Raw genomic sequence first — 14,081 nt, forward strand, 5'->3', positions numbered from 1 at the left:
TGTGGAAAAAATACAGAGTAGAAGTTGTGTTCTTAAATTGTTTTCAGGGCTTCTAAGAGTGAGTCTAAATGGTTCTTGAAAATTAGCCAGGATCAAATACTATTCCAAACTAAGCCCCAACAAATTATGGACTTTTCGGGGTGGGGGGATAACAAGCTTGGAAGAGAAGTGCAGTCCCTGTGAGCCAGCAATGAAGATTTGGAAAATATGTACATAGTGATGTGTTCAGTGCATGGTATTTTGAGGAGGGCTTCATCAAAAAGGAGGTGTAACCTTTCCCCAACAGATTTGAGAGCTGTGCCTTTTCTGTGCGATATTATAGATTGTACGTAGGAACCCAGATGGTTGCATTCACATGTAGGTTTTAGCTGTCATCTAAACAACTGGACAGATTAAATGTATATGGAAATGAACAGTCTTATTTTTGTAGTTTTGTATTATACAATGAACAGTTAAAAGATGAAAAAAAACTGTTCTTTGATTTTTGACTGTTGTTCTATTTAACCATTAATACTCTGAGATGAATTACTTATATAAATTTAACATGTACATACAAATAACTTAAGAAATTTTTTAACCCCTGGATTCTGATCCCTGCATATAATTTAATGAACAAACAGAAAAAGAAAGGAAATGGTAAAAAGGTTTTACATTTTAAATGAGTCTATTTGTTTTCAAATAGATAACCTGTTTTTGAAAGATCCAAATTCTCTCTTAAGCTATTAAGATGACTTCTTTAGAAATTTCCTTTTTAGTTTCTTTCTTAAAATTGTCTGATCCGTCTAAGAGCCAGTTTCCACATTTCTAAACTTGACTGCTCACTACCATCAAGAAAAGATTTGATTACAATGTTTTAGAAACAAAATGCATGGTGTTTGGGAATTGAGTACTCATTGTAACTATATTCAAAGCATGGTGTCACAGGCTACATCATTTTTTTTTTTTTTGAACGATAAATTCTTCAACTTAGGTGGCATGGCACTATTGAAAACAGACTGACATATGCCTTTGATTTCACTTACAGACATGCCATCTGCCACCATATTCAATGATGATTCAAAAAAATAAGAAGAAGGAGAAGAAGAAACAGAAGAGAAGGAAGGAGGGAGGAAATGGAAGAGGAGGAGGGGAAGGAAGGAGAATAGCAGAAGATTGTGATCAAATGCAGGAATATGCCCATCATGTTCAGTCTAGCATCTAGCCTCGGACTAGTTCAGAGTATCTCTAGTCATGAAGCCAAAGCCAGACAATATCAACTAAATCCTTTCTTTTTCTGTAGGCAATGAACAGAGTACAATGCAGTTCACTCAGCATGATTATTGACATGGTCTTAGAACAAAGTCTTTGATATGAAAGAAAAAGCCAAAGATCCTAGGGCAATTTATATTTTAAAGGAGTTTTGGCCCAGGGACTGAGATTAAAACAGGGCAAACTTGCTTGTACACAGTTAATTTATTTGTAAAAAATGCAATACTTCATGAGGGGTGTGGAGAAAGGAGAAAATGGCAAAACATCTGGGACTTGGGGGAGGTTATTTATATTGAGGAAAATATCTAAATCTATTTTGGTACTATGTTTTATCAAGTGTGAAATCATCCCAGGATATATTTTAACTCTCCATAATAAAATTACTGTAATAAATCCTTTAAGACGATTCCCAAAGAACAAAAGTAATTTTTCTAAGAAGCTTAAAAATAGAAGTCTCTTCAAATGCATCCAGGCCATGCTCTCACAGTCAATATTTTACTGTAGACATAAAATAGAATAGAATATGTATGTGTATGCTGCTGCTGCTGCTAAGTCGCTTCAGTCGTGTCCGACTCTGTGCGACCCCATAGATGGCAGCCCACCAGGCTCCCCCATCCCTGGGATTCTCCAGGCAAGAACACTGGAGTGGGTTGCCATTTCCTTCTCCAATGCATGAAAGTGAAAAGTGAAAGTGAAGTCGCTCAGTCGTGTCCAACTCCCAGCGACCCCATGGACCACAGCCTACCAGGCTCCTCCGTCCATGGGATTCTCCAGGCAAGAGTGCTGGAGTGGGGTGCCATTGCCTTCTCCATGTATGTGTATATATATATATATATTTATATATAATATGTATAACTGAATCACTTTGCTGTACAGCAGAAATTAATACAACATTGTAAATCAGCAATTAAAAAGAGTAGAATAATTTTATATATTTTGCAGAGAAAATTTTGTAAATAATAGTGTGCTTAGTTGGTTTTGTTTACTTGAAAGAGGAAAAGATTCAAACCCTATGGACCAAAATTTTGTCTAAGAGAATACTATATGAAGAACCCAGCTGGATTTTGACCAAATTTTTCCTTGTAAAATAAAAAAATGTTACAAAACTAAAACAGGTTTGAGGATAAAATGTAACCCTCTTTCAGAAATCTATAGCTAATAGTACAAGGTAGTCTTGTACCTAGCTTGTAAGATTTATTTGAAATGTTTTATCCCAGATATCCAAAAGAAAAAAATGGTTCCCAAATAACTGAATTTTCCATATACTTCTAAGAAATAAAATTTGATGAAATTATTTGCCACTTTCCAAAGGTAACTAATTATAAGAAATAATTATATTTGGCCTATTGTAGAAATTTCATGTCACTATGTACTGAAAAGCATTTAATAGGCACCTAGAAAAGTATTATGGGAAGTACAAAAAGAAGCTAATTAATAACATGTGGCAATTGTATATTTCTCTATAATTTATTTACAAATATGTTTTTACCTTCTTTATCTGATAAATATATTTTCCTGTTTTAAAAACAAGAAAACAGGCTTTGCAGTGTTAATCACCTAGGTAGGATCAAACTGCTAATAAAAGTCAGAATCAGAAGTGAACTCAGCTGATGTCATGTCAGAGTTCCCTGTACCCTGGCACCTCTGTCTCTGCCAAAGACACTGGTGCTTCAACTTTCAGAGCTTGATATTAATCCCATAGAGTCTGCTTGTGTTTTCTGTCTTCTGTGAATAGAAGTGCTTTGGAAGCAATAACATGTAAAGCCATTTTCAGCAGCATATACCTCTATAAATTAAGGATTTAAGAATTTACTAGGGAAACCGAAAAGAGGTGTCTTTATGTCACAATTTGACACAAGCTAGTCATGTGACAAATTATACATGCATGAATGAAGTACTGTTGCAAATATCCTTGCTATTGATATCATATATTGATATATTAGAGTGATAATTTGTTCAGCACAGTTAGAAAATCAGACTCCATATAACAGGGTTCATCATAGAATAAACACCTCACAATTTACTTACCCAGGTAAAATTTGGACATATAATTTATTAAAACCTGTTAGCATAGCTCAGAGGTGTTAGAGAATTTCTAGTACTAAGTAATTATCCTGCCAATTATCCAATAACTTATTTGTGGGGAAGGTCCAATCTCAGAAACTCTTTTGCTGCTGTGAAAACAGAATTTGAGACGTAGGAATACTTCAAACATAGGTGTCTCCCAGGCCAATCTTCAAAGTCAATATGAGTGGGGTAATGCAAGAAAGTTTAAAGTGTGCTGAATTTCTTGGAGAAAAAAGTAGAAGCCCTTGGATAATATTTCTCTGAATCATATCGTATCTACCATTTCTAGAAATATAGAGAGTTATTTATAGGAAAAAAAAGAAAAAGAAGCAGGAGGAACTGAGAAGAGGCAAGGAGAGTAAAACAGGTAATACAACAAAAGTGTTCTTCAAGGTGAGCACTTGGGGTTTAGAACTGAGTCAAAAGCAGCTCCCAGGTCCATGAGATGGTGACTCTGTCTGCTAGAGAGGACAGAACTTGCACGCTGATGGAGAGATTGATGGAGTCAGGTCAAAGACCCTGATCCATTTCTTGTCTGCACTCTGACAGAGCCTGGCCAAAAAACTGCAGAGTTTCATTCACAGGGGAGTGTTCACTTCACTTTGCCAAGCTGTGTTAATAATACTTTGTGTTAATAAAACTTTGTTATGTTTTCTGTATGTTAATAAAATGGTACCCAGAGCTCTTCCTACCAAAAGCATCTGTCAAGTCAGAAGTAGGATGAGATGCTCTCCAAGGTGTCTTCCAGATTTAACATGAGAATTTGATAAGCAAAAAAAAAATCTAATTGTATTTTTAATAACTAAAAAGTTGGAAGTGTCTATTAAAAATCCATGGTTCAGGGATTCTTATTCAGATTCTTATTCAGGGATTCTTATTCTTATTCTTATTCTTATTAGAAAGATGGATCGCTAACTTTATACAACCAATTTCCTGCTAAGTTTGGAGTATATTTTTTGTCCCTAGATAGTAGATAAAATTCTCTCAATTGATGTGTTGGGTTTTTTTTCCCCATTTGCCAGTTGCTCTTTTTTTCACTTGCCTCTTTTAGGAATTTGCTTGGCTCTTTTCCTCCATTTAATGACTATATTTAAGAAAGGATTTGGCAATGTGCCTAGAGGCTCTTGGGTGTTGGATGCCATATAAACAAAATTAATTACTAATTTCAGTGCCAATATCAGATCATTGGCAGTGAGAGGTTAGTTGACAAAAAAAATCAGTGTCGAAAATTTCAACAAAATATAGTATGTTTTCACATACATTAAGAATATGCAAAAATTAATAGAAATAATCCTGCCTATTTGCTTATATTTATATAGTGCTTTATGGTTATTTTCAAATGTCTTCATACACATTATTTAATTTGGTTGTCAACACAACCTCTTGTGCTGGCTACTACTGTTATTAACATCATTTTATGAAATTAAGGAACCACCCCTCAAAGCTGCTGCACTATCATATGTATTTTTTTCATTCACTCAACAGATGAAGTACTGAAAATCTGCTAAGTGTCAGATGTCACAGTAGGAGTTGTAGGGTGACCAGCCATCCTGGCAAATTTGCTCAGAGCTGAGGAGTTTCCTGGGATGTAGACTTTCAGCACTAAAACAAAATAGCCCTAGGCAAACTAGGATGCCTGGTCAACCCTAACAATTTTGGTCATTTTAACAGCACATCATGGTTCCAGTCATAAAAGAAGTTCCATCTCTCCTTCATTGGCCTTTCCTCACTCAGGACTTTACTTCTGTACCCCACTCCCAGCTCTACACTAAAAATCCTCTCAATATTGCCAGTAATTCCCTAAGCACCAAAAATAGCCCTTATGTTCCCAACTTTTCTGAGATTTTTAACATTTCAAATACCTGGTATTCTCTTGGACTTCACTTTCTGCCTTGCCTTTCTCTCTCCTGCAATAAGTCCTACATTTTTGCACCTAAACTTCCCTTAAGCACTGGCCTCCAGATTTTACACTCATATCAGTAGAATAACAGCTTTGGCGCGAGGGTGTCTGACAGAGAGCTGCTCTCCTTCTGGCCATCCCACCAAGTATTAGAATGAATCAAACCTCAAAACAAAAAGAGTTTTTATCTCCACGGCCAATCCCCCCTCTTGATCCCCGCCGACCCTGCCTCATCTCTGTTGTTTGGCAGCCCCCTTGCTACCCAGGCTCCATCTCAATCATCATTTTTTTTTTTCTTCAGCTACATCTAATGTATTACTAGTTTTTAGCAAGAAGTTCTTTGGAGAGTTCTTCATATTCTTTACTTTTCCTGCCATTAGCACTGCAACGAAGTTCCTCTCTCTCTCTCTTTTGCATTGCTGTTCTAGGCTTTTTCATGAACTAGCTACAGCCTCCTCTTTCATTTCTATCTTCACACCAATTTAGACTGCAGTGTTATTAAAGTGTTCTCTTATATGTACCCCATTCTCCAGACAAAATAAGCTATTTGATATGCAGTCCTTTCTGCTCTATGCCTTTATTTATGGTTTATTCCTTACATGTGAAATATTTTTGCCTATCAAAATGTTACTCTCTTAAAATTTCTGAGTTTAACTGAATTTTTTTTGCAACTCCCAAAGGATATAAGCATTCCCTCCTTTGAACTCATTTCATTTGGTACCCCTGGATGACTCATCTCACCTGCTTTATATTACAATTATGTGCATCCTCTTCTCAGTTCTCCAACTAGATTGTATATTGCTTGAGACCAAGACTGTGTCTGCCTCATTCTAGGATCCCTGCTTCCTCCAGCAGGCATTCATTAAGTTTTCTTTAAAGATTGAATTGCTCTTATTCCTCTCTCAATTCTGGTTTTAAAATGCATTTTGTAGTTATGTTGGATATGACTTAACTTAAATACATAGTGAATGCATGAACATTGTCATTAAAAAACAAAAAACTTAAACACCCAATGATTGTCCAACCTCAACACAAAGTTTCTGAGTACCAGAAGCATTCACACTAGGAGATTAACTTCCTGTTGGGTGTTTGTACACACACATCAGCCCAGCCAACTCCTTATCAGCTCCACCGCAGAAAAGGCCACAGAGAAGGAGAGCTATTCCAGAATGGGCAATCACTTTTGTTCAGAAAATAGACTTTAATTGAGTAATTTTTCAGATGGTTGGAATTGAATTGGTATGGCACTGCAGGAAGAATGCCTGTTTGGGGCCTAAATTATTTCTCCCTATTCAGAGTGGGCCACAACATAAGCACGAGATTCAACACAATTGTGAAATTATAAATACATATTTGGACTTTTGGACAATTCCAAAAGAAACCCATCAATAATGGGCTTTGAAGGGTTTCACTTAATTAACCTGGAGTCAGTTGAAACATTAGAACTTAAAAGGTTCATCATAATATTTGTTTAGTTTTTATGGAGATAATTTCAAAAATAGCAAAGTTGAAAAGTAGTCATTTTTCATGATGTTTTCAAATATTCTCCTAAAGACTTTGGGCCCACATCTGGAAGGAAAATAAGAGGCTTATGTGAAGAAAATCATCTTATATCTTGCCTTATCCACTGTCCTCTCCCTTTAAAATTCTCTTGCCATCATCAAGTTTCTTCAGCTGTGCACAAACACCCGTGGGCCTCCTACCTCAGGCGCTACTGTCAATGCCCAGAGGATTGAGACCTCGTCCTTGCCTCTTAATTATAGCCGACTCTGTCCCTTGTTCTGAACCGAGCTATATCAAAGAAAGGGGGAGATGAATGAGTGGTCCATGTATCTGACATCTAATATCTGCTGCTTCGGATGTGGGGTTTGATTTAGGGTCTCTATCAGAGAGTTTAAGGAAACAAAGTCTTTTACATTCTTTAAATAAATTCATGCACTGACACACTATTTGCCTTCTCTGGCACTTCTATTATTTAGAACAATGGGCTTTTTCAGTCAGGCAGTATTTTGGATTTTCCCTTTCCTCTCACATTTATAAACAAAAACATTCAGTTTGGTAACCTAAGCAAGGATAAAACAAAAGAGAAACATGGCAGCAAGACTACAAAACTCCAATTTGTCACTTTTTTATATAAAGGATATAGAATGGAAAGCAAAATAACGCTCACCTTTGCATTTAAATAATGGCCTGAAATTAGTACATTAAAATTACTCCCTCTGTAGATGCATCACAGTTATTAGCTCTTTACACTGTGATGTAAATATAATCAGTTTTTGAAGCATAAGGGTCTCCATCCTGTAAAAAGACCCTCACCAAACAGTGAATGGGGCTGAAGTCCCACCTGTGCTCTGATAACTGCTCCTGGGTATCCTGACCCAGAGCGGCCCCTTTCCCAAGAGACAAGGCACCTCTTTCTCAACACAAAGGCACCATCTGCTCTTTCAAACTTTTGCTGGAGCTGCATTGGTCCACAGGGGTACATTTTTGCTAATTGGCCTGTGCAGAAGGGGCATCTTTCTTTAATTTGTACAAAGGCACTGTGTAAGCCAGCTGCAGTTTGATCTTAAGGATCTAATTTGTGTTTCTGGTAGAATAATGGAAACAATGCAACCAGGATTAAGCAGGTTTCACTAACAGAACCAGCCTTAAATTGAAGAAAGTAGGGAAAACTGTTCAGGTAGGACCTAAATTAAATCCCTTATGATTATACAGTGGAGGTACAAATAGATTCAAAGGATTAGATGTAGTAGACAGAGTGCCTGAAGAACTATGGATGGAGGTTCATAACATTGTACAGGAGGTGGTGACCAAAACCATCCCCAAGAAAAAGGAATGCAAAAAGGTAAAATGGCTATCTGAGGAAGTCTTAGAAATAGCTGAGAGAAGAGAAGTGAAAGGCAGAGGAGAAAGAGAAAGACAAGCCCAACTGAATGCAGAGTTCCAGAGAATTTCAAGGAGAGATAAGAAAGCCTTCTTAAGTGAACAAAGAAATAGAGGAAAGCAATAGAACAGGAAAGACTAGAGATCTCTTCAAGAAAACTGGCAATACCAAGGGAAAATTTCATATAAAGATGGGCCCAATAAAAGATATAAATGGCAAGAACCTAACAGAAGCACAAGAGATTAAGAATAGGTGTCAAGAAAACACAGAAGAATTGTACAAAAAAAGGTCTTAATGAGTCAGATAACCATGATGGTGTGGTTACTCACCTAGGGCCAGATATCCTGGAATGTGAAGTCAGGTGGGCCTTAGGAAGCATTACTACAAATAGAACCACAGTTTTTACTGATCCAGCATTTACTTGCTTTGAAAGTCAACTGATAGCCAGAGGGAAATTGGGAAGACACCTGAGATCCTGGCAGGTGTTCAGAGGTGTATTGCTCACTAGGGAAGGCATTATGGAGTGAATGTAAATGGGATCTCAGAGGAGACGGATATTAGAACTACATTTATGCTGCCCGGTGAGGAGTCATTGCTGAGAGACAAGTGATGGGGATAAAGGTCATGATCCCTATGAACAAACCTTGGTAAGGTGTGTCGCCAGGTGGAATGTTAATTCTGAATTTGAGATGGCACTGCAGGGTACAGGCATATCCTGACATTAATTGAGAAATCCCTTAGGCGTTAGAGAATGATAAAGACTTCCTGACTGTAAGGCCATCCTTGGAAGGAATGTACAAAAGTAATTGCAGTCTTCATCTCCTGTGGGTGCTGATGGAGAAAATCAGCTTCTGTTCAACAGATACTACCATGATTCCACGGTCTCTTTATTCATCTGGTCTTCAGGGACACCCTGTAACTCTGGTGTTCCTCTTCTGTTCCTTACTGGAGCAGTGCTTCTCTACTCTGATCCAACTCTGACCCCACCTCCTCCCCCTTTACTTTAGTGGATGTTAACTAGTATTTTACAGAGAAATTGAAGATGAGCTGCTGACACCTTCTTCCACCTTAACTCTTCATCCATTTAATAAGTATCGATTAAGGGCTTGCTGTGCACCAGGGATAGTAACTTGCGTTGTTTATACAGATGAACAGAGGGACAGGAGCCTGTGTCCTTCAAGGTCACCAGTCTAAACACAACCATCTGTATCCACATCCCTTCTTCCTTTCTTCGTTTCTTTATGAGATCTTAATAAATTTCGTTAGGTCTATATTAGATGCTCTGTTTTGGTTCTCATCCCATAAAGACTTTATCATTGTTGTTTTTTTTTTTAACTATTTCTTTTTACTCATTTATCTTTTCTTTCTCCTTCTGATCAGCATATAATAATCAGTATTCTGTTGTTTTTAAATTCTCCCTCAAATTCTGGTCACTGGTCTTGCTTTCTGATCCTCTTCATCACAGATTTCACAGACAAGTTGCTGGTTCTGGACATATATACTTCTTTACCTACCACTCTAACTTGCCAAGCTTGCTCTCAGCAGAGCCACTAAGTATAATGAATATCTTAAGACTCATCTTACTTATTTCTTGGTAATATTTTAAATGTTAGGCAAACTTTCTTATATTAAAGATTCCATTCTTTAATTCTTCCACCACAATACAACCTCTGGTTTTGCTCTTAAAGTTCTGGCTGCAGATGCTCATTGTCTTTCATGAAATGCTCCTCCTCTGACCTTCTAGAACTTCAAGACCTTCTAGAACTAACACCCAAAAAAGATGTCCTTTTTCATTATATGGGACTGGAATCCAAAAGTAGGAAGTCAAGAAACACTTGGAATAACAGGCAAATTTGGCCTTGGAGTACAAAATGAAGCAGGGCAAAGGCTAACAGAGTTCTGCCAAGAGAACACACTGGTCATAGTGTGTTCCAATACCCTCTTCCAACAACACAAGAGAAGACTTTACACATGGACATCACCAGATGGCCAACACCAAAATCAGATTGATTATATTCTTTGCAGCCAAAGATGCAGAAGCTCTATACAGTCAGCAAAAACAAGACCGGGAGCTGACTGTGGCTCAGATCATGAACTCCTTATTGCCAAATTCAGACTTAAACTGAAGAAAGTAGAGAAAACCACTGAACCATTCAGGTATGACCTAAATAAAATCCCTTATGACTATACAGTAGAAGTGAGAAATAGATTTAAGGGACTAGATCTGATAGAGTGCCTGATGAACTATGCATCCATACATACATGAAGAGGTTCATGACATTGTACAGGAGACAGGCATCAAAACCATCCCCAAGAAAAAGAAATGCAAAAAAGCAAAACGGCTGTCTGAGGAGGCCTTACAAATAGCTGTGAAAAGAAGAGAAGAAAAAGCAAAGGAGAAAAGGAAAGATATACCCATTTGAATGCAGAGATCCAAAGAATAGCAAGGAGAGATAAGAAAGCTTTCCTCAGTGATCAATGCAAAGAAATAGTGGAAAACAATAGAATGGGAAAGACTAGAGATCTCTTCAAGAAAATCAGAGATACCAAGGGAACATTTTAGGCAAAGATGGGCTCAATAAAGGACAGAAATGGTATGGACCTAACAGAAGCAGAAGATATTAAGAAGAGGTGGCAAGAATACACAGAAGAACTGTACAAAAAAAGATCTTCATGACCCAGATAATCACAATTGTATTATCACTCACTAGAGCCAGGCATCCTGGAATGTGAAGTCAAGTGGGCCTTAGGAATCATCACTATGAACAAAGCTACTGGAGGTGATGGAATTCCAGTTGAGCTAGTTCAAATCCTAAAAGATGATGCTGTGAAAGTGCTGCACTCAATATGCCAGCAAATTTGGAAAATATATAGCAGTGGCCACAGGACTGGAAAAAGTCAGTTTTCATTCCAATCCCAAAGAAAGGCAATGCCAAAGAATGCTCAAACTCCTGCACAATAGCAGTCCTCTCATACGCTAGTAAAATAATGCTCAAAATTCTCCAAGCCAGGCTTCAGCAATACGTGAACCATGAACTTTCAGATGTTCAAGCTAGTTTTAGAAAAGGCAGAGGAACCAGAGATCAAATTGCCAACATCTGCTGGATCATGGGAAAAGCAAGAGACTTCCAGAAAAACATCTATTTCTGGTTTATTGACTATGCCAAAGACTTTGACTGTGTGGATCACAATAAACTGTGGAAAATTCTGAAAAAGATGGGAATACCAGACCACCTGACCTGTCTCTTGAGAAACCTGTATGCAGGTCAGGAAGCAACAGTTAGAACTGGACATGGAACAGCAAACTGTTTCCAAATAGGAAAAGGAGTATGTCAAGGCTGTATATTGTCACCCTACATATTTAACTTATATGCAGAGTACATCATGAGAAACGCCGGGCTGGAGGAAGCACAAGCTGGAATCAAGACTGCTGGGAGAAATATCAGTAACCTCAGATATGCAGATGACACCACCCTTATGGCAGAAAGTGAAGAAGAACTAAAGAGACTCTTGATGAAAGTGAAAGAGGAGAGTGAAAACGTTGGCTTAAAGCTCAACATTCATAAAACTAAGATCATGGCATCTGGTCTCATCACTTCATGGCAAATAGATGGGGAAACAGTGAAAACAGTGGCTGACTTTATTTTTCTGGGCTCCAAAATCACTGCAGATGTTGATTGCAGCCATGAAATTAAAGACGCTTACTCCTTGGAAGGAATGTTATGACCAACCTAGACAGCAGATTAAAAAGCAGAGACTACTTTGCCAACAAAGGTCTGTCTTTTCAACACTATGGTTTTTCCAGTAGTCATATATGGATGTGAGAGTTGGACTATAAAGAAAGCTGAGTGCCAAAGAATTGATGTTTTGAACTGTGGTGTTGGAGAAGACTCTTAAGAGTCCCTTGGACTGCAAGGAGATCCAATCAATCCATCCTAAAAGAGATCAGTCCTGGGTGTTCATTGGAAGGACTGATGTTGAAGCCGAAACTCCAATACTTTGGCCACCTGATGTGAAGAGCTGACTCATTGGAAAAGATCCTGATGCTGGGAAAGATTGAGGGCAGGAGAAGAAGGGGGTGACAGAGGAGGAGATGGTTGGATGGCATCACCAAGTCAATGGACATGGGTTTGGGTGGATTCCAGGAGTTGGTGATGGACAGGGAGGCCTGGCGTGCTGTGGTTCATGGGGTTGCAAAGAGTCAGACTCGACTGAATGACTGAACTGAACTGAACTGGCCTTCTGAAACCTGCTGGTGTGGTAGGCCCTCACATCCTTACATTGTTCATTCCCTTGGGTGATCTTGATTGCCAGCTGGTTTCATTTTTTTAACCAGTGGAGTTCAAATCTTAGTGCACAGAAGAATCAACTGGAAAGTCTGAAATAATAGATGTAAGGTGGGGACAAATTTTTCATTTTAACAAGCACCCCAGATATTTCTGAGAAAAGCAGTGGCCACTTTCAAATTTCCCCAAGAAGAGAAAGGGGAGACAGAAGATGAGATTTTTGGATGGCTTCACTGACTCAATGGACATGAGCCTGAGCAAACTCCAGGAGATAGTGAAGAACAGGGAAGCCTGGCATGCTGCAATTCATGGGGTTACAAGAAGTCAGACGTGACTTAGTGACTGAACAACAGCAAGTTTCAGATTATCTTTTGGCACTGAACTAAACTATAATCTCTAGGAAGGCATGTATTGAGTCTGCTTTACTCATCATGGAATTTTCATAGCCAGCAGGGTAGCAAACAGCCAGAAATGTTCATTTGTTTTTTGTAGGACAATTGAATGTATATGTGGGTGACTCCCACATCTGTTACTCCAGCCCAGATTTCATTTTGTATTTCCTACCAAATCCCGTGAATGGCCCCATAACCCAATGATAACAAATCAGAATCCCTGATTCTTCCATCTACCTCAAACTTTTCATCCAGTTAGTAAGCAAGTCTATTTCAACTGTTTAATATCTTGTAGCACCCTCCAACCCCTTTCTTCACTGATGTCAATGTTCTAGTCCAGGCCAACATAATTTCTCAACTGAATTATTCTGATGCTCTTCCAATTATCATACTTATTCAGTTCCTCAGTCATGTCTGACTCTTCACAACCCCATGGACTACAGCACACCAAGCTTTCCTGTCCTTCACTAACTCCCAGAGCTTGCTCAAACTCATGTCCATTGAGTTGGTGATGCCATCCAACCATCTCATTCTCTGTCATCCCCTCCTCCTGCCTTAAATCTTTACCAGCATCAGGGTCTTTTCCATTGAGTCAGCTCTTTGCATCAGTAGTGGCCAAAGTAGTGAAGCTGCAGCATAAGTCCTTCCAATGAATATTCAAGATTGATTTCCTTTAGATTGACTGGTTTGATCTCTTTGCAGTCCAAGAGACTCTCAAGAGTCTTCTCCAACAGGAGGTGGAAGTGATGGAATTTCAGCTGAGCTATTTCAAATCCTTATCATCATACTGCCTCATTCTTACTCCAAGTTTCCTTAAACCGCAGTAACATCATTAAGGATCCATACACATTAATGTGATGTGCATGGTCCTTTATGAAATGGCCTCTTCCTTTCTCTTTAAATATTGTTCACTTCTATTCACCCCCACTTTATGCTCTGCTCATAATAAATTATAGGAAGTATTTTTCTTGTTTTTCATTCTAATAGTGTTTTCCCTTTACAAAAACTTTAAAACATATATATATTTAAATGCTAGCTCGAAGTGGGAGATTTTTTTTTAGGTCTCATATACATAAGCTACTTAGTTTTGTACATTCTTACTCCTTCATTACAGAATTCCCAACTCTCATTTCTTAGCCTTTGTTAAATAAATCTGGTGTCTTTTATTGTTATTATTGTTTTTACATTAGATTACCATATCATTATTAGTTTCATATATCTTTTAAGAATAATTTTTGAAGTGTGAATTGTTTCATAAAACTTTTAACTTGTTCTCTAAATGGTTTTAGTGAAAAGAAAAAAAT

This window comes from Bos taurus, chromosome 9 (genome assembly GCF_002263795.3).
Source record: "Bos taurus isolate L1 Dominette 01449 registration number 42190680 breed Hereford chromosome 9, ARS-UCD2.0, whole genome shotgun sequence".
Classification (NCBI taxonomy): domain Eukaryota; kingdom Metazoa; phylum Chordata; class Mammalia; order Artiodactyla; family Bovidae; genus Bos; species Bos taurus.